Source organism: Anser anser, assembly GCF_964211835.1.
Source record: "Anser anser genome assembly, chromosome: 17".
In the NCBI taxonomy this organism is placed as follows: domain Eukaryota; kingdom Metazoa; phylum Chordata; class Aves; order Anseriformes; family Anatidae; genus Anser; species Anser anser.
Window position 1 is genome coordinate 3,538,627 of NC_139738.1, and position 22,450 is coordinate 3,561,076.

Below are 22,450 nucleotides of genomic sequence, written 5' to 3' on the forward strand. Positions count from 1 at the left end.
CCAGGAAACCAAAGCACAAGATGAAACAAGGTCCCCAACACACACGGTGGAAGAAAAAAAAAATCATAAAATATCCCGAGCTGGAAGGGACCCACAAGGATCATCGAGCCCAGCTCCGGGCTCCACGCAGGTCTACCCAAAACTCAGAACTCAGACTGAGGGCACAGTCCAAAAAGCGAGCAGTTAACCAGCCGAGCATTTCAGCAATTGTTATTGAGCACAGATTATTTTGCAAGCAACCTAAGGCAGTAGAGAAGCCCCATAACCATTTCCAGCATCGATTTACACGTCTTTAAACACCCAACTGTCCGCCGGAGAGCCGAGAGCGGGGCGAGGTTTGGAGGCCGTGGTGCTTTGCTCAGCCCGGGCTCTCACCCGCTGAGGATGCAGAGCCCCAGGGGAAGCACGGCTGGGATGCAGGGGATGGAGGTGGCATCCTCCCAGAGGAGGGGAAAAAAAGGAAAATATTGGGGCCCAGAGCAAATATAGCGAGGATGGAGCTGGAGCAGAGCCTCACCCACCGCCTGATACCCGACCCGAGGGGCGAGGGGACCTCCCCAAAGCTCCGCCGGCAGCAGCAGCTCCCACAATGGGCTGTGGGACACGGGTAACGTGACCCTGCGAGGAGCCCTGACAGCTCGCCGAGGCGATGAAGGGTAAAACAAAGTGAGCATTGAGGGCTGGGGACGGCCCCGTGCCAAGGAAGTGACGTGCAACCCTCTCCGCTGGCAACGGGGAGCCCGCTCGGCTCCCAGCCACTGGGAGATGCGGGGAAGAAAGGAAGAAGGGAAAAAAAAAAACAGCTTAAAAATATCCCAGAGCAGCGCAGTTATTTTGGGATTTTCATTTATTATTTAAAAAAAAAAAAAAAGGCAGAAATGAGAGCCAAGGCCCCACGGCCAGCTCTGGTGCGGATGGGGACGGGCTGTGCCTGGCGGGGGATGCTGCCGAGCTCTCTGCCTGCTGCGTTTTAGGGGATCCAGCCTGACCATGGATCAGCCTTGCCCATGGGGAAGGAGGGGGATGCCTGGTGTGAAAGATGTGCAGCTACTGCAGGGAAGAGTGTTATACATCCTGGGGAGCTCTTCTGTTGAGCAGGGAAGCTTTGGGGCACCAGGACCAGAGGCACAGGGGCTGCTCCGTGTCCAAATCCCACCCCAGGGCGCGCACCTTGCCCCTTCCTTAGAGCAAAAACTGAGACGAGGGACCCCAGAGCCTGCCCAGCCTTTTAACTCAGCAAATCTCACTGGGCTTCCATTTCCCCCTTCGTCACGCTGCGGCTACACAAAGCGGCTGCCAGCATCGGGAAGGGGAAGGCGAGTTTATTTTACTATATATTAAATGACCCCAAAAGGACGGGAGGGCGGCAGGCTCTGCGCCAAGGTCAGGCACTTGCCTCTGGAAGGTTTTCCCGGCCAGGAAGGCGCTCGGAGCAGGGGCACACAGCCGAGTCCTGCAGAGAAGCACCACCAAGGGGGAACGTCACGTCTGGGGAGCGTGGCCAGCCGTGCAACCACGGCTTGGCACCAAGCAGAGGCACCTCTCCAGGACAAGTCCCAAACACGTGGATGGGCCCCACGAGCCCCCAGATGGGGCTTAGCAAGGGCAGGGTGGTGCTGGTGTCCCCCACCCCATGCACCCAGCCAGGAGCAGATGCAATGTCTGAGCCCGGATCCTGCCCCAGGACCAAGGGCCACCAAGGACAGGGGTCAGCAGCTCTTGTCCTGGCTCCACACAGGACCCACCAAGGGGTTTTGGCACCGTTGCACCCCCACGTGCAGCCAGACCGCTCCGCCCTTCAGCTGAGCGCACGGGGAGATGCTCGGGGGTGCCAGCATGGGCTCACCGAGGGGATGTCCTCTGGGAAAACCCTGCCACCTGAAGTGCAGCTGACCCTGCAGGAGGACCCCCAGGTGAATAATGACCCAACCCCGGGGCTCTGTCCATAGCAGAGGGGTTCTTGGGTGCCCCTTCCTTCACCGTAAGCGCCCTGCGTGCCAGGGAATGGCGAGGGGGGCACGGATATTGCTGGGGAGACCCAGGTCCCACCACCTGCAGGTGGCAGGGAGCGGGGCTGGAGGGATCCTCCCAGCCAGGAGGGACCTGCAGATCCCAAGAAACCAAGGAGGTGATGTTTGCTTTGCCCCCCGATAAGGCCGCCGGGGGAGCCCCGCGTCGCGCCGCCTCATTCCCAAGGAAACCAGCCAAGGGTTCCCACGCCACCTTCCCGCTGTTCAGCGCATAAAAGCAACACAGACTTCCTGAAATCCCTCTCTCCCTGACCCTCCCTACTGTTCCTCTGTATCCTGCTCCAAGGCCGCGCTCTGTGCCGAGATAACAAGGCACTTGGCTGCCAAAACCAGCAGCCAGAGGGGCCCAGGATCCACACAAATCTGCATGCGAACAAAGACCCGATTTGAATGGTCAGTAAGTGGAGATGAAGCCCTTTCACTTGGGTTTTCCCCATCCCCGTAAGGCCGGCGTGGGAGCTTCTGGGGGAGCTCCTGGTGCCCAGGTCCCACGGAGAGGCGGCAGCAGCCCCGGGGCAGGGACACGGCAGGAGAGGTGCCACCGGCGGAGCAAACACCGGGGACAGTTTCCATCCATCACACATCAAATCCCTACACAAAGAAACGAAACCCAAGCAATCTCACGCTCCAAAATAAATAAATAAAATTTATCTTTGCATTTTTTTTTGGTTAATGCAGGATTTTCCTAAGTCTGGGGCATCCAGCTCTCCTTGCTCTCGGAAGTTACACACTAATTAAACACATTACGCTCTCCCTCTCAAAAAAAAAACCCAACATATCAATCAATTGGCATGCGATCAGCAGCCCAATAACTGCTGCTGCTATTCAGCCTCCCCAGAGAGGTGGGATCGTGTGTTAATTGCCTCGGTTAATTGTCTCCCCTCGGATGGGGACTAACGAGGTGCCCAAGTGGCACCTTGGGAGGAGGGTGCTGCGGGGAGGGGAGGCGGCGGGGATTTTCCCACCTTCCTCTGCTGCCGAGCTGGAAGAACAGTCCCCAAAACGGAGCCAGAATTGAAACCAGATGTGAAGGAAGTGTCTCATTAGCAGTAATTGCTTTGCGAGGATTTGAGGTTTCCCCTCCGTGCCGCCACCAAACACACTTTTAAGGAGCTGCCGCGCGCCGGGCACTGGGACGCGCTGGTGGGGGGAGGAAAGGAAAGGGAATAAAAAAAAAAAACAAAAAAAAAAACCCGAGGGCAGAGCCTCGATTACACTAACGTTTTTATTGAAGCCAGGGAAAGTTTACTCAGACCAGGCTGGCTGCAGAGGATCGCTGCTGCAGCGGATTAGGCTGAAAAAACTGAGCATCCCAAACCCTGCTCGGCACAGCCAAGGCTTCCTGCGGCAGCCTCCTGATGAGGAGCCGGCCAGGGCTTTATTCATCCCTTGCCCAACCATCCCCATTCCTAAATCTACCCGTGGAGCGATTTTCCCTGGATTACAGGGCCGAACACACAGCAAACCAAAGGCAAAGCAGAGCAGCTCCATCAGGACCTCGCACCGGACCACAGAGCTGCTCCTGCTCCCCACGGCGGGGCAGGAGACCCGGGGGGGCGAGGCACCCCGCTCCCAGCCCCTTCCCTCCCTAACCCCACGACAAAATCACCCCCCAACAAAACCACCCCGCCAGCTGCATCCCATTGAGAGCAAGCCACGAGGACACGAAGCTGCACAGAGGATGTCACACACCCAACACACCAGCAGCGAGGCATTTTGGGGATGGATGGGGGGCACCTGCCCCGTTCCAGCACCCTGGCCCTACAGCCCCAAGCAGGGGGGGCTCGGTGGGAGCGCCTTGCTGCGGGACTCCTCTTCCTCCTTTTCCAGCCCGTGCAAGACAAAGGACCTGCTCTTTGCTGGAGAGAAAGCGAAGGCAACATCCCTCGGGTGCTCGAGTGCCAAACGAACAGCGGGCGCCCCGGATTTCGGGTGAGACGAGCGCGGCGAGGAGGCTGTAAATCTCCCTGCGTCCTCGGGCTCCTTTCTGCAGCCCCCTCAGCCTGCCCTAGCCCCTCTCCCCTTCCCGGCTCCAGCAGAGCTCGCATCGGCTAAGACAATAGCTGCTTATGTTCTGAAGCAGGGCTGCTTTCTGGGAAGGGAGCCAGGCCTGGCAGCTCTCAGCAGCGGGGAATAAAAGCCCCATTTGTGCCGCGTGGCCCCTGCGCACCAGTGGGGCACCCTCAGAGGGAGGCAAGGCATCAGCCTGCTGGGGATCGGAAACAGAAACGCAGACAGACGCCCTGGGCCGTGCGAGAGGAGAGAGGGAGAAAGGCGTAAGGACGGGGATGGAAGAAAAAAGCCGCTTGTTCAAAGCGCCGGCGGCACCCCGGGCACAGATGCTCGGCGTCCCCTGCGCCACGAGAGCAGCGCATGGGGCGCCGAGGATGCTCTGGGCATCGGGGCACACAAAGCACCGTGCCCACCAGAGCGTGCTGTGCACCACCAGGACCCCTTGGGGACAGGGTGCCAGGACCCCTTGAGGATGGGGTGCCGGGACCCCTTGGGGACGGGGAGCCGGGACCCCTTGGGGACGGGGTGCCGGGACCCCTTGGGGACGGGGATGGCTGCATGGGGCCATCCGTGCAGAAGGATTTTGGCTGGATAGGGGGGAAAAAAGCCCCCCTCTCCTACTTGCTGCTAGCAGAGGCATGGCACGGAGCGGGCAGTTTTTTGGCTGGAGCAGCAGGGCAGCCATCAGCCCTCCACCCCACAAGCTCCCCAGAGGGTGCGATGCCCGCCGCGGCCCTGACAGCCCAGCACCGTGCCCCACCGGGGTTTTTACGGCTCCGCCAAGCCCTAGGCAGTACATAATTCATCCCTGCTCCTCTGCACTGCTGTCAGGTGCAATAAGCGACGGCAGCGGCTTTCAAACGTCCGCGTCTCACCGCGGTGGAACAAAACGCAAATCAATTAATCTGAAAAAATATATATCAAACTGGCCTCTTATTTTCCTCTCCTTTTTTTTTTTTTTTTCTCCTTCCTGAAGCTTTAAAGTTGCTTTTCGGCTGTCCTGAATAATTGAAGTTAACATGAAAATTTAAAGTCTTTCAAGATTTCATTAAAATTCATTCCCTTTCCCTTCGGAGAATTGTCATTGCCAGAGCCCCGCGTAGGGCTGACAGCAGAGGCAGCTGCCTCCATTCACAGCAGTTAACTCTGCTCTCCCTGGCTAAAGAAAACTCACTCCTAATCGTTTAATAGAGACCCCGAAATAACATCCTTCACTGCTCCCTCCCGATTTCGGGCACAAATCCTGCATTAACCCTCTCTGCTCCAGCTGCTGTAGGCTCCATTTTTCTGCTCCCAGCCCAGCACCCCACAGGAGCAGAGCAGGACCAGCTCGAACCATTAACCTCAGCCCGGCTCCTTCGTAGCAGGGACTGTCACGTCGAGTTAGCCACGGAGAAAGCATCCCCAGAGCCCGAGACAAGGAGCAGCACTTGTAGAAATACGTATTTTCAAATGGCAAGAGTGCCGTTTTCTCTGCAAAAGGCAAAAAGGCGCCTCCCGAGAGCGCTACAGGAGGGGTAGGCCATCGGACAGCCTAAAACACACCCGAGGAAAGCAGCAGAGACGAGATAAAATCAAAATAAAAGAGGCTCAAGCTGGTGCTGGTGCTCTTAAAGCCGTGCCGAGGCTATTCCACCTGTAGGGCTTTTCCGCTGGATTTTTTTTTTTTTGCTGTTTCTGCCGTAAGCAGGCGCTGCTCCCAATTTGGGGTTACGACCGCCGGCGCTCTCCCGGTTTACCCCACCTGACCCTGAGGATTTCCTGTAAATCCTATTGATTTTTCTTTTTCCGAACCCACGTGGGTTTGGCTTCTGGGAGGGAATTGGCCATTAACCTCGTGCTTTCCTCCAGGCCTGAGCCGACCCCTTCCTCCCCTCGGCACCCATCCCCGCTCCCAGCCCCCCACTGCCTGCAGGGGACGGAGGTGAGCACGGACCCAGTGCCCCCAGCAGCTCCTCTTCCCTTCCCAGTGAGCTCCTCTGCAGACCTCTGCAAAGCCCGGAGGGCTCCGCATCATTTCTGCCTGCAAGAGGGCCAAGGAAGACCAGCTGGGGTCTTCTTCTGGGAAGGCCAGCATATATACACAGCTATAAAAAATAAAAACTGCATCTTCTTAAGAAAACTGAATAGAGAAGAAAGCTTCGGTGCATCCACACGGGATGCCCGGTGTGGGTCCCAGCCATGCAGTGGGAACGCGGGAGCATCAAAAGGAGCCAGCCCTGTCGCCCTACAGGGACGGAAAGCATTGCCACCGACTGGTGCAGGAGAAGAAGGCAGCCCCCAGCTCAGAGCATCCCGGCTATCCTTATCTGCACCCCCCCAGGCACTGATGGACGCGCCCCACCCCACCTCCGCACGCCTGAAATTTCCCATCCACGCTCCTCCAGCGCAAGGAGAACGAGACGAAGGGGGTTGTATTTTTTTTTTAGGGGCAGGGGACAAGCCCTCCCCTCGCTGCTCAGCCCACCACCTGCACAGGAGAGCTTTCCACGCCGGGAAAACCCTCGGGGCAAACGCCCACCGCTGGCCGGGCGAGCTGCTGCCCAGAACAGGCTGCTCCGAGGAACAAACCTCCCACGCACCCGCGCTCGGAGCGCACGTTCCCATCACACAAGGCATCCTTGTGTGTCCCGGCCCCCCCTCACCCGCCCAGCCCAGCTCGCGGCTCAAGAACGGAGATAAATGCTGCTCTTACCTAGAAATGAACAATCCAGAAGCCGCAGGGGGAGAAGACAGCACATGCAAAAGAAAACAGAGCAAAAGGAGTTGGTGAGACCCCAGCAAAGCCCCCCGTAGGATCGCCGCGCGGCGCCGGGCTGCTCCGCTCCTCCCTGGGGACGAGGGCTGGTTCTGGCTCCCTCCTCACCCCCAGAGCCCCCAGCCCCACAGAGCAGCAGCCAAACCCATTGCTGGGCTGATCCTGCTCCTCGCCAGGCTGCTGGCTAGGGTTTGAGCGCCTGCCTTTCCCTGGGGAGGGGAGATGCCTGGGCAGGGCTGGAGCCAAGCACACCAGGAAAGGGATGCGCAGAAAACCCATGAAAATAACGGATCTGGTGGCAGGAGGAGGCATGGTGGCCCTGCAGCGTGGAAAAGGGCCACGCACCTCAAGGGAAAAGGACCTATCTGCCCAAAAAACATCCAGATGACATTTATCTGGGGCTCTCCAGGACGGAGGAACATTGCCAAGGGCACAGGACGCAGCGCCAAGAGGGCGCACACGGCGAGGAGGTGCTCGCCATCCTCCTCCTCCAACTTCTCTGTACTGGTGGCTCCCCTCGCGCCAGATTTCCACAAGCCCCGGAGCTCCGTGCTGGAGCCAGGCGCCCTGCAGTTCAGCAGGCAGGGCCCGACACGGGGACTTGGCAGGCAGGAGGAAGAAACGAGCAAAGAGGCGGCCTCCCCTGCCCTGCCTTTCCCAGGCCCATCTGGCTCGCGTCACCACGGGCACCAGACATCTAGCTCATATGGCAAACGCCAGCAGGACCTCCAAAGGCTCTTGCCTGCTGTCCCATCCTCCTTTTTCCTCCACAAACCTCCCCACAACATCTGTTCTGCTCGGCACGGTCAGCTCCCTCCTATTCTCTGCCCTAAATGACGTGCCCCAAAATTCTCCGAGGGGAAAGCGCAACTATTGCAACCGGGCTCGGGTGCACAAAGCTCGGGGGATCTGCGGGAGGCTCAGCCCCACAACCAGCTGGAGGAGCTGGAAGCCAGAAATCAGCGCTGGCCCATGCCGCAGCAGTCTCATTTCCTAATGGCATGCTTTAATCTCCTAATTGGGCTGCAGCAATGCGCCCGGCGTGGGGACGGGGCTGTGCAGCTGAAGTCACCTGGATGGCTCAGAGGGAGCTGGGCGAGCAGCCAGGGCTGGAAAAGCCCCAAAAGCTCCACCAGCGCTCAGGGTGGCCCAGCCTTCGCTCTCATGCTCCCCAGAGACTGCTCGGCTTAAACCAGGGCAGAAACCCCAGCGATGAACCAAAGGGTCTCATCTGAGGATGCTCCGAGGTGTCTCACCACGGGGACAGCTGGGCACCGAATTTCAGAGCAGGGCACAGCATGGACACAGAGCACAAGCAGGAACGAAGGGCTTTAGGAGCAGCAGGCGAGCAGAAAGAGGAGCCCATGCCCCCAGCGCATACCCTGGCTCCTCCATGGAGGACACGGGCACTTCTCCCGGCCCAAAGGGCAGCGAGAGCCCGGCAGAGCCGGGGAGCAAGGCAGCTGCTGCCACCGCTCCAGCCCGCCAGGGTTGCCAAGGCGGCTGGCTCTGTATATGCAGCAACAAGCTTTGAAGTCAGGGCAGAGGAATGTGCCCCCGTGCCGCCCCGCCAGGGCAGGGCACGCTGCCACCGCCGCGTCCCCGAGGGGGTCAGGAGCCGGGGTCCACACGGGGCACGCCAGGAGCAGCAAGCTGCCGCCCCAAAGCGTCGCAAATCGGGGCTCTTGCCACCCTGAAACAGCTCTTGGGAGCTGGAGGACGCTGCCCAGCGGGCTGGCAGGACTCCACGGCTTGCTCAGCACCAGGTAATTTCCTCATTTCTCCCCCCCTCTCCAGCCTCCTCTCTTTTCAAGCCGCCCCGACAGCCCCTTGTGGGGGGAGGCAGCCCCCGCGCACATCCTTGCTTTGCTGCCTGATGTCACACGCCCCGTCTGAGCAAACTTCCAGCGGATTTCAAGTGTTGATTCCCATGTAGGCAGCGTTCTGCCTGTAAACAATTCTTCCTGTGTTTTGACACCCCCGGAGCGCGGTCCGACCATCTGTCTGAACGGCAGGGCTGCCGCGGAGCCGCCGTTAGCTGGGGCTTAGAGCTGGCACCAGGAGCAGCCTGAAGCCATCCCCGAGCCCCCGAAGGGCACACAGGAGTCGAATCCTGAGCCTGTCCCTCTGACCCAAACCCCACGCCGCGGAACAAATCGATTCCCGCCCCGAACAGGAGCAGCAATCCAGCACAACGCCCACGAGCCCTTGAAGAGCTCAGCCTTACAGCAGCCAGCTTCCAGCCCCGCTCCGGAGCAGAAATGCACCGTGTTAAAATGTAAGCCATGCGAGATTTACTGCCAAGGGAAAGCCTTTAATCTCGGGCAGGCTTCGAGCGAGCGCCAGCTCCTTTCAACCCTGGTCCCATACAAATATCGCGGCGCTGCTCGGGGCCGGGCTGTCCCTGGGGAGGAGCGAGGGCAAAGCGTCACAGCGCAGGTTCCCAGCCACGACGGCTGCTGGAGGGAAAGGCCCCCAGGAAAGCAGGGCAAAAAGGCCCTGGATATGTGCGAAGGAGCCAGGCAGCCACCGGACCTTGCTAGGGAAGCAGGAGCTGCTGTATCTGCTCCTGTAGGGGTTGATGCAGGGTCCCCAGGGGCCGGGCTCGCGCTGCTCGGGGTCACGGAGCGGAGGCTCCAGCCCCCGCTGCCGCTTCCCTTCATCTGCCAGCACAAAGCTGGGGACTTCTGGGGACTTTTCCAAGGGTTCCCACGCTTCTGCTGGGACATCAAACATCCGGGTCGGGGGGGGGAAGAGTTCGTCACACTCCTAACGAGGCTTAACTAACGAACCAAGAGCAAGACGCGTGAGAAGCAAGGCGCAAACACCCAGCGGTGGTGCCCAGCCCCAGCGAGGGGACGGTGCTGGGATGGGTGATGCCGACACACGGCCCGTGGAGTTCCTGATGCCATCCATCACCTCGGCACAGGCAGATTCTGCTCCCAGCCCTGTCCCAGCACACACAGAGCCGGGGGATGCCACCAAAAGCCCCGGGGGGGGAGCCCGGCTGCCCTTCCACCAGGCCCTCGTGGAGTTCAGGAGAGACTCCCTCGGGCAAAGAAAGTGCAAGTCCAGCTGGCCAGGAGCCTCCCGGAGCTGTCTGGGAGAAATTATCAGTCTAGAAAAACAATTCCAGCCCGGGTTTCTTTAGATCCCCTCCCGTTTCAGTGCTTGGGAACTGGGTCCCAGCCAGCAGCTCCGCGCTCAGCAGGCGAGGTTTCTCAGGAGCCAGAAGAGCATGAAGCACATCAGCTGGTGCGGGCGGGCAGCTCGGGACCAAGGCAGGCTTTCGGGGGAGCGCAGCAGACAGGCTGCAGCCCCGGCAGCTCTGCACCACGTCACAGCGCCGGGGCAGCTGCTCTGAGCCTCGCCAGACCTCCCAAGGAAAGCGGTTATCCCTCGGTTCCCGAACCGTGCTGCACGTAGGCAGCGATTCCAGCTCAAAACCCTCCCTGTCCTTTTAACCCTAAAGCAGTGAGACAGAACGAAGCTGGTGCCAGGCAAGTGCAGAGGCAGGCAGGGGAGCAGGATGGTGCTGGAGGGGGTGAGATGCAGCCCTGGCAGAGGGGCTGAGCTCCCCGCTGCGCTGCTGGAAAGGTGATGGCTACCCGAGAGGTACCCGCACGGCTTCAGCTGCTGAGGTTGGAGGATGAGGGACACGCACAGTCCTGGCCCCACAGCCAGCTCCATCCCAGCAGGGCTCAGCACCACCCTGAGGACATCCCAAGGGTGCTGGGCTGGTGTGAGCAATCCCAGCCGGGCTCCAAAGCAGAGATGGTGCTGGGCGAAGGCTGCATCTGCTGGCACATCTGAGCTGCTCCTAGCCATACCCAGCATCGCTCCTGCCTGGGAAGGGAAGGGTCTTATCCTGTCCGACCCCATCTGTCCGGGTATTTCCCAGCAGGGTGCAGCAGCACGAGCAAGCACCAGAGATCCGAGCCTGCCGAGGGGCCAAACGCCCTGCAGACAGAGATGGGGACTCGTGGCAGGACGCAGCAGGGAGGGATGAGGGAGGAAGGCAGCTCCTTTCCCCCCCAGGAACAGGAATTCAGCATGCTTGAGGAGGGGAAAAAATAAAAATAAAAATCGAGTTCTTCTGAAAAGAAAAACCCCACGGTGCGAGCATTGCGGCGGCTGGCTTCCAGGCCCAGGGATGCGCTTGAGGAAAGCAAGCTGTGTCCGTCCGAGGCAGCCTGGCTTGGCCTCCCAGCCTGATCTCACAGCACCGACCTTCGCGGCGCCCTTCCTCGCCAAAAAAACATTCAGGCTTTTCCAGCTCCCAGCACCCAGGGTGGCCAGCGAGCAGGGACAGGCAGCGGGATGCCGTTTCGAGCAGGAACGCAGCTTCCACCTGTCCCAGAGACGCCGCCGCGCTCCCTGGCACATCCCCATCGCACGGGGACAGCATCCACGGGACCCGAGGAGGGCAGGGGAGGCCCCCAGGTAACGCTCCCTGCTGCTTTGGAAGCCCCCAGCTGAACGAGCCAGCCGCAGCTCAGCACCCCAGAGCCTCCTGGCTCCGAGCAGCTCCACCAAAACCGAGCCCTGCTTTCTCTCCGGAGACAGGGAAGCTGCTGGGATGAAGCTGGCTGCTGGGACGAAGCTGGCTGCTGGGACCAACCCGGGACCGTAAAGCCCTCGAGGGTTTTGCCATCGTTTTTGCCCGGAGGCATCTCAGGAGGCATGGGAAGAGGGATTTGGCACGCACAGGTTCTCCTGCAGCACACAGACAGCGGGTGCCGGCTCTCCTTCTGCCATGAAACTCTGGGCTCAGCCAGCCGCGTACTTCCCCGGGTAAAGGGGGTGGGAACACCCAGCCTTTGATGTTCCACCGAGCGGCTCCAAAACACAGAAGGACTACAGGAGATAAAAAAAAAAAAAAAAAAAGACGACAAACAAGCTGCACAACGGGCCACATCCGGCAGATACAGCGGGAAAATTTCATTTCCATGGAACGAGCTGCACGCGCTCCGTGGAATAACCGACGGCAGATGTTTTCCACGCCCGGCGCACGCTGCCCTTCGCAGGCATCACAGCAGGCTGGGTGGTACGGGCTGCCCAAAAACTGCTTTAGAGCATCCTGATAAAGCTGTTCCCTACCAGCACGCCCAGCTTCTGGGCAAGGCGGCTTCCCCACGGCCTTATCTCAGGCTGCCCAGGCAGCCGGAGCCCTTCCCAGGTGTCCGCAGCTGGACGTCATCCAGCTGCTCGCTCGCACGGTCAACAGGCAGCGGGCACAAGTGAGCGGCTGGAAAAATTCGGTCTGAAAACCAGTCCTTACCCATCGCTAACGTGGGTTCTGGGAGGCAGGGTCGGTGCCAGAAGAGCACAGCAGCTTAGCAAGACACGGGAGGGACCGGCGGGTGCAAATCTCTCCACGATCCACACCTGAACCTCCCCAAGAACCTGCTGTCCCCTGGCTTTTTAGATGGCCACGCGAGGTGGGCAGGGTGTTTATTTGGCCACGGTTCCCACAAGCATTACGGAAGGACAAAAGCCTCTGCCACCAGAAGCAGCAGGACTCGTGCCGCTGGCACCCCTCTTATCCCGGGGTGAGCTCCTGGGCTGCCAAACCTCAAGGACTCGGTCCAAGGGGTGAGCCAGGGCTGGGAGCAGAGCTGGCAAAGCCACGCAGAAACCTGCTTTCCATGGGAAGCGCCTCCAGGGCATCCTCCAAAACCGTCCTCCAAGGGAAGCATCTCCAGCCATCCTACTTCCACCAAGCAGAACGGGGCTTGCTCGAGAGCTAAGTATACGCCTCAGTCCCTATGGGATGCCGACAAACCCTGGCAATAGGGCTGCAGGAGCCCTGGTAATATCACGGGGTTTGCCCAGCCCTCTAAGAATAACTGCTCTGCCTATGAGCGCATCGCAGGAATTCGCTTCCTCCTGCCCACCACAGCCCTGGTACCCCCCAGGAACTGGGAACCTGCTGCTCCGGAGCGGGCACGGGACGAGCAGGGGATTGCAGAGCATTGCCTCAAATGGAAAAATCACCTTTTTTTTTTTTTTTTAAATATAAAGATTAGGAGTTTCATCCCCAGCTTCCTGCAGAGAACAGCGCAGCGCCGCGCCTGGTGCCATCGGAAAATAACCAGCGCTTCTCCCCGTAAGGAGATTAAAACCTTTTTATATTTACAAGGAGCTGCAGGAGGAGGGAACGGGGATGCTGCGGGGAGCGTGCGCGCACGGGACATCCCACTTGGGCTCGCCAGGCACGAGCTGCCAAGCCAGGGGCATCGGGACGGCAGAACCCCATTCTCCCCAGCACCGAGCATCCCATTGCAGTGGCGATCACGGGCAGGCAGCGCTGCTTTTCCTTGCTGGCAAACCCTCTGCAAACCCCGGCACCGCGGCAGCCTCCCCGGGGAGGGTTCACCCAGCCCAGGCTCCCTGCACAAGTCCCCACAAGAAGCCAAGCAGGGATGCCAGCTGCTCTCCGTGGCAGCCTCCTGCCCTAACCACCAGCCCCAGCCCTCGCACCAGCCTTCCCCACGCCCTACCAGGGGTGCTGCCTCCGGAGCCCTCCCCATCCACACCCTCCGACAAGCTCTGGCGGTGTCCGAACCCTCCCGGCGCGGCGCCAGCGCTGCGGGGAAGCCGCCAGCACCTCCGCACGCAGGCGCCTGCGTCTCGGGGGGGTGCATAGCTGGCATTCCAGGCTGGCAGAGCTCTCTGCCACACGCCATCCACCTGACCAGGGTGTGCATGCCACGGCAGGTTGCGAAGGGGAGCACGCAGAGCTTCGTCGGGGCGCAGCACGGGGCAGGAGGCTGCTGCGCCTCCCTCTGCGCGTTTAAGGGGCCTCGCGGCTCCTGCTGCGGGCTCCGAGCCTCTTCAGCTCAGCGCTGACGAGCGAAAAGGTTTCCCCCTTCTGCCAAAAAACAGTCCTAGCAGCGCAGAGGGAGGGAAGAGGTTCACCCAGCCTCACCTCTCGACCCCAGATGGGGGTCTGCCAGCAATTAACACCCCACTTTGGGCACCACGAGCTGGGATGCGCGCTCACGGGGGGACTCAGCACGGAGCAGGGCAGGGAAAGCGCACCGAGGATGGAGGATGGAGCACTACCCACTGCTCCTGCCCAGGGAGACTCACTGACACGCTGCGAAATAGCCCTGGCTGTGTAGATAAGAGAGGTTTTTCCGGAGGCGAGGCAATCTGTGCCACTCAGCCTCCCGCAGCTTTCTCCTCCCCTGCTGCCTTTCCCCTGCTCCCGGGCGCAGCAGGCGACCGCGAGGCCCTGTCCCCAGCAGGGCTCTCCTCCTTCCCACAGGAGATAAAGGGCAGAGGGCAAGCCCCCAGGAGGAGGTTCACCTGGCACCTAGGGTTTTGGCTTCCCAGCTGTGGCACCACGCATTGGTGGCTCCTGTCTCGGCCAAAAAGGAGCGCTGCAACCCACCGGTTGTTTGAGGTCGAGCCCACGTTTTTGGGTAAATTCAGGGGAGAAGGCAGGTGCCCACAGGGCTGGCACGGTGCAGCAGGGAAAGCTGCAGGCAGGAGAGGTCAGGCACTGCCGGTGTTTGATCCTTACCTTCCCCCGGGTCTCCCCATCTCCCCCCTGTGCCTGCAAAGCCCCTCTCCACCTCCTCATCTCCCCCCAGTGCTTTAGGGAGGGGTCTCGCTGTCCCCTCCACCCCACCAGCAGCTCCCCCCCCCCCCCAAAAAAAAAAAAAATAAAAAAAGCAGTTATTAGGCATGTTTCTGCAGCCCAGCGACCTGCCCAGCCTTGTGCTGGGGGAGCCACGTGCCCGCCCTGCAAAAAGCCAGCGCCCGAGCATGCAGCAGGCTTGCAGCCTCCGCGGGCTCACGGGGCACACGAGGCCATCCCGGCGGCACGGGGAGCCCTGCAGCTCCGGGACGGGAGCCTGGCTCAGCACCCACCTCCTGGCTCAGCACCCACCTCCTTGGCCTGGGGGACAGCCCAAAAGCAGGGTGCGAGGGGCGCCCAGCTCGCCTCGGGGGGTGCTGCAGGAGCAGCCCAAGAGGACACCGCGGTTCGCAGCCCCCCGGCTGCTGCCGTCAGCGGATGCTTAAATGAAGAGTGCCCGAAATGAGCGGGCTTGCCCTCAGGAACACCTCCCCCTGGCCTGGGCATCACTCTTCAGGACTTCCTCAGCCAGAAAGGGCTTCATTTACACAGCCGCCCAACAAGTGATGGAGCCACCCCTCCTGATTTCGCCTAACCCCTTTCCGGCCCCTTATCTCGTCCAGCTCTTACAGCACCCAGCCTCCACGGGGACCTTCCCTCCCCGTTTCCTCGTGCCCAAGGCCACCAAACACGAGACCTCTCAGCGAGGCAGCAGAGCCGGTGGCCAAAGCCATCCCCGTGCGCACGGGGGACAGCGATGTCCCCAGAGGCGTCCCCAGAGCTGGCTGTGGGGCGAGCTGAAATTTCCCTCCCCCTTCCCAAGCTTCTGGGCTGCAGGAATTTGGCACCCGGGCCAGGGACTTACCCAAAGGCCACACGAACACGCCCCGGTGACCAACGCAACCTACGGAGAAGAGGTGCCAGCCCCGGCGGGGCCACCCGAGCGTCCCCGTGCCGCCGTTTGCAGGCAGCCTCACTGCCCAGGAATGCAGCAGGGGGCTGGGGGGAAGCACTTGGGGCAGAGAGCTGCTCTCGGTAAACAAACCCACAACAGACCCGGCTGCTCCCGGAGCGCAGCAGGGGCAGAAAGCAGCCCCAGCACCCAGCCCGAGCCTTGCTCCGTGCCCCTCTCCTCGCCAGCACTGGTTTTTGCTGGAAGGGAACGGTGCTGGGAAGCAGCGGAGATGCTCACCCCGATGGGGCTCGCGCAGATCGCCGCCACCGAGCTTCCCCCTGGCCCTGCCAGGCGCTGATCCTGCTTTATCTCTTGGATAAACAGCATCAGTTGGAACAATTTGCTCAGGGATTTCACCGCTGCCTGAACAGGCAGCGCGGCGCAGCGAGCAGAGCCGAGGGAAGCCGGCTGCGTGCAGGAGCTGGGCTCATCAAACACAGCCAGATCCTGTTTTCTCTAAGGCTGGCTCCCCAGGACGGAGCACGGCTGTCCCGAACGGAGCCACAGCCCCTCGCCAAGCCCAGAGCCCACAGACTGGTCCCAAAACTCTGCTGCAACCATTTGCTCGGGTTGAGAACTCATCCAGTCTGAGCCCGTGGCACCGGTACCTCCTTTGGGATCCCCGTGTCTCCTCCAGATGCCTCCCACCACCGCTCACAGCGGAGCCGCACGGAAAACAAAATTCCCTTTGGGAAACTGGAGAGCTCGTGTGTCCCAAAACGACGCCACACGATGCCAGGCACCAGACGTCCCCCAGCCGCACGAGCATCCCAGCACCAGCCGTGCCTTCCCCTCCCGGGACAGCCACCGAGGGGCAGAACGAGGCACCTCTCGCTTTTCAAAGAGCCAGAAGAGGGTCGGCAGCGCCCCGGCACCGCCGCCAGCGCCACGGGGGTGACCCCACGTGCTCCCCCGGCAGCAGATCGCGCCCCGGCGGGGCTTATCCGCGCCGTACCTGGCTGAGCTATGAGAGGAATGCCAGCCCTGGCCGCCCGCCCGCCAGCACGGGAGCGGATTAAGGTTTATTGAGCAGGAGGGTGCAGGGGAAGGGCCCCGGGACAGAGATGTCCCACCCTCTTCTACGCCACCCCACCACCGCTTTGGGACCGACACTGCCTTCGTACAGCAACTCCTCCTTCACGTTACAGAGGCGCTTGAAGGCCTGAGCTGACTCGAGGCCCCGGAGTATTGTTTTTTTTCCCCCAGAAACCGAGCAAGATACGGTGCTTTTTGGCCGGGGAGAACCGTGCCAGAGCCAAGACAGTCAGAGCTTGGCAGCCGGGTGGGAGCTGGCGAGGAGCAGCGCCCTGCTCGATCCCACACCGCCCCCCGGCCCCCCTCCTGCTGCCTGGGGGCTTCAGGGGGACCCTGAGCTCGGGCGACCCTTTGCTTAGGGGAGCTGGCTGGCCTGGTAGGAGCACGCGTACACCCAGCCAGGCTGAAATCTGGGCTGGGATCCTCCTCCTGCCACAAACACCCCCAGCACGAAAGGCTGGGAAGAAACCCCAAGGCCCGTTTGCCCCAGGTGGGTGCTTGCGTTGGGCACCAGGCAGCACCCACACGAGGCCAAAGGGGCTCCGAGCATCCCTCCCGGTCCCTGACCCCACAACCAGACCCAGCTGGAGCATCCCACGGTGAAAGCACACCTCTGGTCCCCGCAGAGCCCACAGCCCCCTTTTTATTTCCACCAGCACGACCATAACCACCAGCACGGACCTGTCCCACCGTGTTACGCTGCCTGGTGGTGCTACTCACACCTTCCTGTGCTACTCACACCTTCCGTAGGCGCTTGCTGCAGAGGACTGGAGCCTGCTCTGAAGACAGGGAGCAATAAGAAGGGGGAGCTCCAGCACCTCCGTTTTGTAGGAACGGATGAGTTGCATTTGTAGGGTTTACGCTGGAATACACACAAACCAGCTCCAGCCCTGCTCTTTCGTGAAGGAGATCACGGAGCCCGATTCCACCGCGTCTTTTCTTCGCCTACTCCCGCAGCCGGCTGGGATGCCAGCAGTTCACAGGGCTGGGAAAGGAGCAGCCCGAGGCTTACAGGCCACGAGCACGCTTGGCAGCACACCCTCGGCACCACACACACACCATCAGCGTGCTCCGGGCTCCCCGCTGCTGGCGCCGGAGTCGGGAACGGGCTGCAGGAAGGAGCCCAAAGCACGTCCCCGCTGCCAGGGCACCCGGGGCTGGGTCTTGGCGGGGAGCAGTGCCCGGGGCACCCAGAGGTGACACAAAAGCATCGAGGGTGGCTCGAGGAGGTGGCAGCAGCGATGCCGGCCGGCCCCCGGAGGAAGATTTCGCTGTCATCGGCTCTGCTCCCGCGTCGGGTGCCAGCAGCCCGGCTGGGAGCAGGGCTCTGGTGTTCCTGCTGCCGTGCCAAGCGCTCGCCCCGAGCGGTTTGGATGAGGCCGGGTCCAACCCAAAGCCCCTGGGTCCAACCCAAAGAGGCAGGAGCCTCAAACGGGGAACCAAGGACCAGGACTGGGGCACACAACTGCAGAGATGCAGAGCTCCTCAGCCTCTGCTCCCCTTGTTTTACGTGGGTATCACCCCCAAATCGAAGCTGCAGGGGCGCAGCCAGGCCTGCAGCTCCCTGCAGCTCCCTGCAGCTGATTAGCATCCCCGCAAGACGGAGAGCACAGCCAGAAATATTTCCTGATATCAGCCAGAAAACGCACTTAGAGCCCGTCAGGATGACACGGCGCCCTCCGGGAGCACGGAGCTCCCTCCCAGCCTCCACCGCCAGGGCAGGGAACGAAAAACGAGGTGGGAAGGGGACGTCGGTCACGCAAGAGAGGCCTGCCGAGCCATTTTAGCCTGCTTCCCTTCTCCTGAAGTGAGATCCTGGAGTAAAAAATTTTAAAAAATGATGCGCATGGGCTTTGGGGAGGACCAGGGAGGGACCCAGCCTGTGCCACCCCACGCCATTAAAGCTTGCCATGATTTGGGAGGCAGACGGACAGAGCTCCGAGTGGCTACGGGACATGGGAAGAGCCAAGGGAGGAAAAATTGAGGAAAAATTCAAAGTGAATAAGGACGAGTGGTCCGAAGCCTCACATCCTCTCCTTCGTTTTGCAGTCGGTGCTGCAGCCAGACTGAAATTAGCCAAATCGGGAGTCAATTGCTGAAAGCACTGGGGTCCCGTTTCCTTTACCAACCAAAGAAAACGATCCCGGGGAGCTGGAAGTGCAGGACAGAAGCAGCTGCCCCAAGAAAAACGCGCGGCTGGAACAGCCTCTGTGGGGAAGGAGCAGCTCGAGCCCCTCGCGGAGCGCAGCCCCCGCTCCCCAAGGGGAGAGGAGCCCCCCCAGCACCCCCACCCACCCCATCAAAGAGCTCCCCGGCCGCTGGAAGTCACCCCGAAGGAATGCGGGACCTCTGGGGAGCGCTCAGCAAGACGAACAGCGCAGAGGCGCGCTGCGGGGCGAGGATTAGCGAGCAGCAAGCCCGGGCGGGCGCAGGGGCGTGCGGCCGGCGGCTCTGACAAGCAGACGGCCCCCGGCCGAGGGGCAGAGCCCCGGCACGGCTCCGCGTGTGCCCTTTGGAAACCGAGGAAGCCCCCACGCATCCCTTCCGCGGGTGTCCTGGCTGTTCCCGGTGCCCACGCACGGCAGCAAGCCCGGGACACGAAGGGAGCGCGGCTCCTGGGGCGGGCGGCGGCGGGTTGCGGCTGAGAAAAACCAGACCCGAGCTCTGCCCCTGCCAGAAGGATGGGGCTGCTCGGGGCTTGGCTGCTGCAAATTGGTCGCGGAGGTAAAAGGAGACGGATTTGTAGCCGGGCTCAGCCCAACGTGCACGGTTAAACTGGGGCTCGCAGCAGGTCGGGAAGCGACAGGAGCAGGGCGCATTCGGGGCTGTGCAAGGAGGCAGCAGGCAGGGAAAGGAGGGGCAGGGAAGGTTTGGGCAGGTTTAACCTCCTGTTAAGCCTACAGTCACCCTGAGCTGGTGACACGGAGCCAAAATTCAGGAACGAAAAGCAATGGTCGGGGCAGAAGGGCTCGGTGCACCGCCTGCAGCACCAGCAGCGCTGACCCCGAGCACACGAGGTGTAGGGCAGGCCCCCAGCCCTGACCCAGCTGGAGGGGGGACACAGCTCCCCATCTGCCTCACTGCAGTGAGGCAGAAAAAATCCCACCTGGCTACAGGACCTCGAGGAGACGAACGCTTCTGCAGAGCCAGGTGATGCAGGGGATGCTGCTGCCAGCCCCCAGCCTGCTGGCGCTCAGCTGGAGACGCTCGGAGGGAAGGAGAAGCCAGCCTTGGTGGGAACAGCCCGCGGGAAGCCTCCCACCACCAGCACCCGCTGCCTGCAGCCCCTCAGGAAGGGGGATTCCTTTAATCCTGCAGCCCCCCGTGCCACCAAAGGCTCCACGTGCCCACGGGGCAGCTCCCTGCAGCAGCCTGAGATACCCTCATGCCAATATTACCGAGCCCCAAACATCGCAGAGCAGAAAGAGAGGATGCTGCGGGGACCAAGAGCGGGACAGGGACACGTTTCAGCCTGGTCCCATATGGGAATTCGTAATATCTGCCTCTCCACTTGTCCTTCCCACCCCACGTCCCTAAGGAAGGGAGGGATAAAAGCCCACCGGAGGCGGCAGCAGCGCAGAGCCTGCAGGTGGGGGCTGCTGGCACCGCTTGGAGCAGGACCGCGGCTCGTTACGGGATGGACAAGGGAAAAGCAGCGCCACGAGCACCCGGGCAGGGACCAGCACTCGCCAGAGGAGCGCAGCCAGCACCACGGAGGGGGATGCTGGCCGGGAAGCCCCAGCTGATCCCGCAGGGAAACGCGGCGGGACGTGCTGGGCGCGGGGCCGAAGGAGCCTTCCCGGAGCAGCAGCCTCCCCCACCAGATTAAAATTCCGTAGGAATTTGCTAAACAAGCCGACTCCCTCAGCTACTGCCCGACACCCGAGGGATGTTTTGCATTACCACCACGCGAGGGAAAGGGGAGGGGGGGGCAGCAGACCCCTGTGCCTGGCCCCCAAAAATCAGGGCTCCCCCCTGCCCCAGCCGGGGCTAAAACGGGGACAGGGAGGCTCCTGCAGCATCCCCAGCACCGGGGCCTCATCCAGCTCCGGCTGCCCCAGCACTCAGTTGCCCCCCCCAGGGTTGGGGGGCAGGAAGGGGGCCCCCAGGATTTCGCAGCTCTGGGCTCCCCCCTCTGGGTTTACTACATTTTTACAGCTGCCGGCTGGTTTTCTCGCCCTCCCGAGCCGGAGGTGTTGATGCTGTTCTCATTATCTTCAATTCAAAACAGAGCCAAGAAGAGGAAGAAGAAAAAAAGAGAGGGGAAAAAAAAAAAAAGAAATGGAAAAAAAAAAATCCTTCTTTAAGCAGAAACCCACGCACCAACCCTTCCAGCCCCCTCCCTTGCCTGTTTGGAGAGACAAAGAATTGCCAGGGATGGATTCAAAAGAAATCGTTATGGGGTGAAGGGCTGCAGAGACCCGGCCATGGGAAGTGACCGCAGCCTGCATCACCTAACACGAGCCCGTGCCAGCGATTTCCTTGCTGAGAGGAGCCTACTGTGCATTTCCTACAGCCCCTGGAAGGGGCCTGAAAAGGAAATTTTGCATGGGCTGGCTTACAGGAACAAAACGTCTCGGTCCTGCAGAGGCACGGACCTCGAAGGAAAGGGAGGAGGGAATAAAAGTGAAGAGGGAGATGATGAAACGGGGTGGGCAACGTCACTTGGAGGTGCTTTCAAAGCCATCCCGCTCCCAAGTCCACCAAAAAACTTTGGGCACGGGGTGAAAGAGGGATTTTTCAGCAACCATCGGGCTCACCCTATAGAGGAGGGAGCTGGAGGAGAGGGGGGTGCCATCTCCCTGGGTGAAAACACGGGAGAGCCGAGGCTGGATGCGGTTCTTCCACGGGAGTAATTAATAGGGTTGCCACAGAGATGAAGAGTCAGGAGGGTTCTGGACTGGCTATAATAAGGATTTTAATGAGAGCTAAGTGACATTTTTAAATGTATGGAGCATCTGCAGCACAGCGCATCTTGAACGCCAGCCAGAGCCGAGAGCTTCAGTCCGGGCATCTATCCGGGGGAAAGCGTCCCCAGGGGCTGCTGGCGTCCTCGTGGCAGCACCTGCAGGCACCCCAGCAGCTCTGCCCCGTGGCCAGGAGCCCCAAAAAGCTCGGGAAGGGCTGGGCACACCGAGGGATGCCTCTCCCAGCGCCGGACGGACCCCTGTGGGGGGTGCAGAGCATCACCCCCGGGCTGCCCCACCACGAAGGATGCATCCATCCCAGCCAAAAGGCTCAGAGAAAACCCCACTTTTTGCGCCGTTTCCCACCTCATCCGAGAAGTTGAGGTGAAAAAGCACGAGGCAAGGAGCTTCTTGCAGGCGTCCTGCCCTGGGATGGGGGCTTCGAGCCACCGGCAGGACCTGCAGTCACAGCACCCCGTGCCCGAGGCTGTCGGGTTTCCCCACGCACTGCGCTCACGCACGGCTTTTCCCAGGGGGTTCAAAGTCCAGCCCGATCCCCACAGCCAGCAGAACAATCTCAGCCGGGGCTGTTGCACCCGGGTTCATGCAAATCACGCCTGGAAGGAGCCCTGGCTTCTCATTAACCAGGGCTCCGCCGTGGCTTTCGGCTGAACTTCCTTCCACCCAGCCAGCTCACGCTGGAGTCAGCGCCTGCCCCTCCCACACCGCACACAAAAATCTCAATTTTCTCCGAGTGGAGTCGCGATCAAAGGGAAACACGAGCCAGGCACACCCAGGGAACATCTCCCGGGCTCCAGAAGCGGGTGCTCGATGGCGCTGTCAGGGGACGGAGCCTCAAACACCCGAAGCACTGCGACTCCGACCCCCTTTTTGCAATACCGAGGGTTAAAAGGCACCAAACCAGCAAGGCTGTGCTTCACCGGGTAAATCTTCTCCCAGAAAACCTCATCCAGATGTCCCAAAGAGCAAGGGGAAACCTGCACGAGGGTAGCCCTCGTGCGCCTTCCCGCAGAGGCAGGAGCGAGCATCCCCCTTCGAGCATCGTCCCAGCCCCGGGGGGGCTCCTGCAGCCCCCTCGCAGGCTTAGCTCAAGCCCTACATTTCGGCTGCAGCCAGCCGGAGCTCTTTTAACACAATTAAACA

General features: G+C 61.1%; 1 protein-coding gene across 4 annotated transcripts in view; it reads right to left on the reverse strand.

The window, feature by feature from the left end:
* Window positions 1-22,450, reverse strand: part of AGRN (agrin) — an 81,175-nt gene that overhangs the window by 48,965 nt on the left and 9,760 nt on the right. The window lies entirely within an intron of this gene.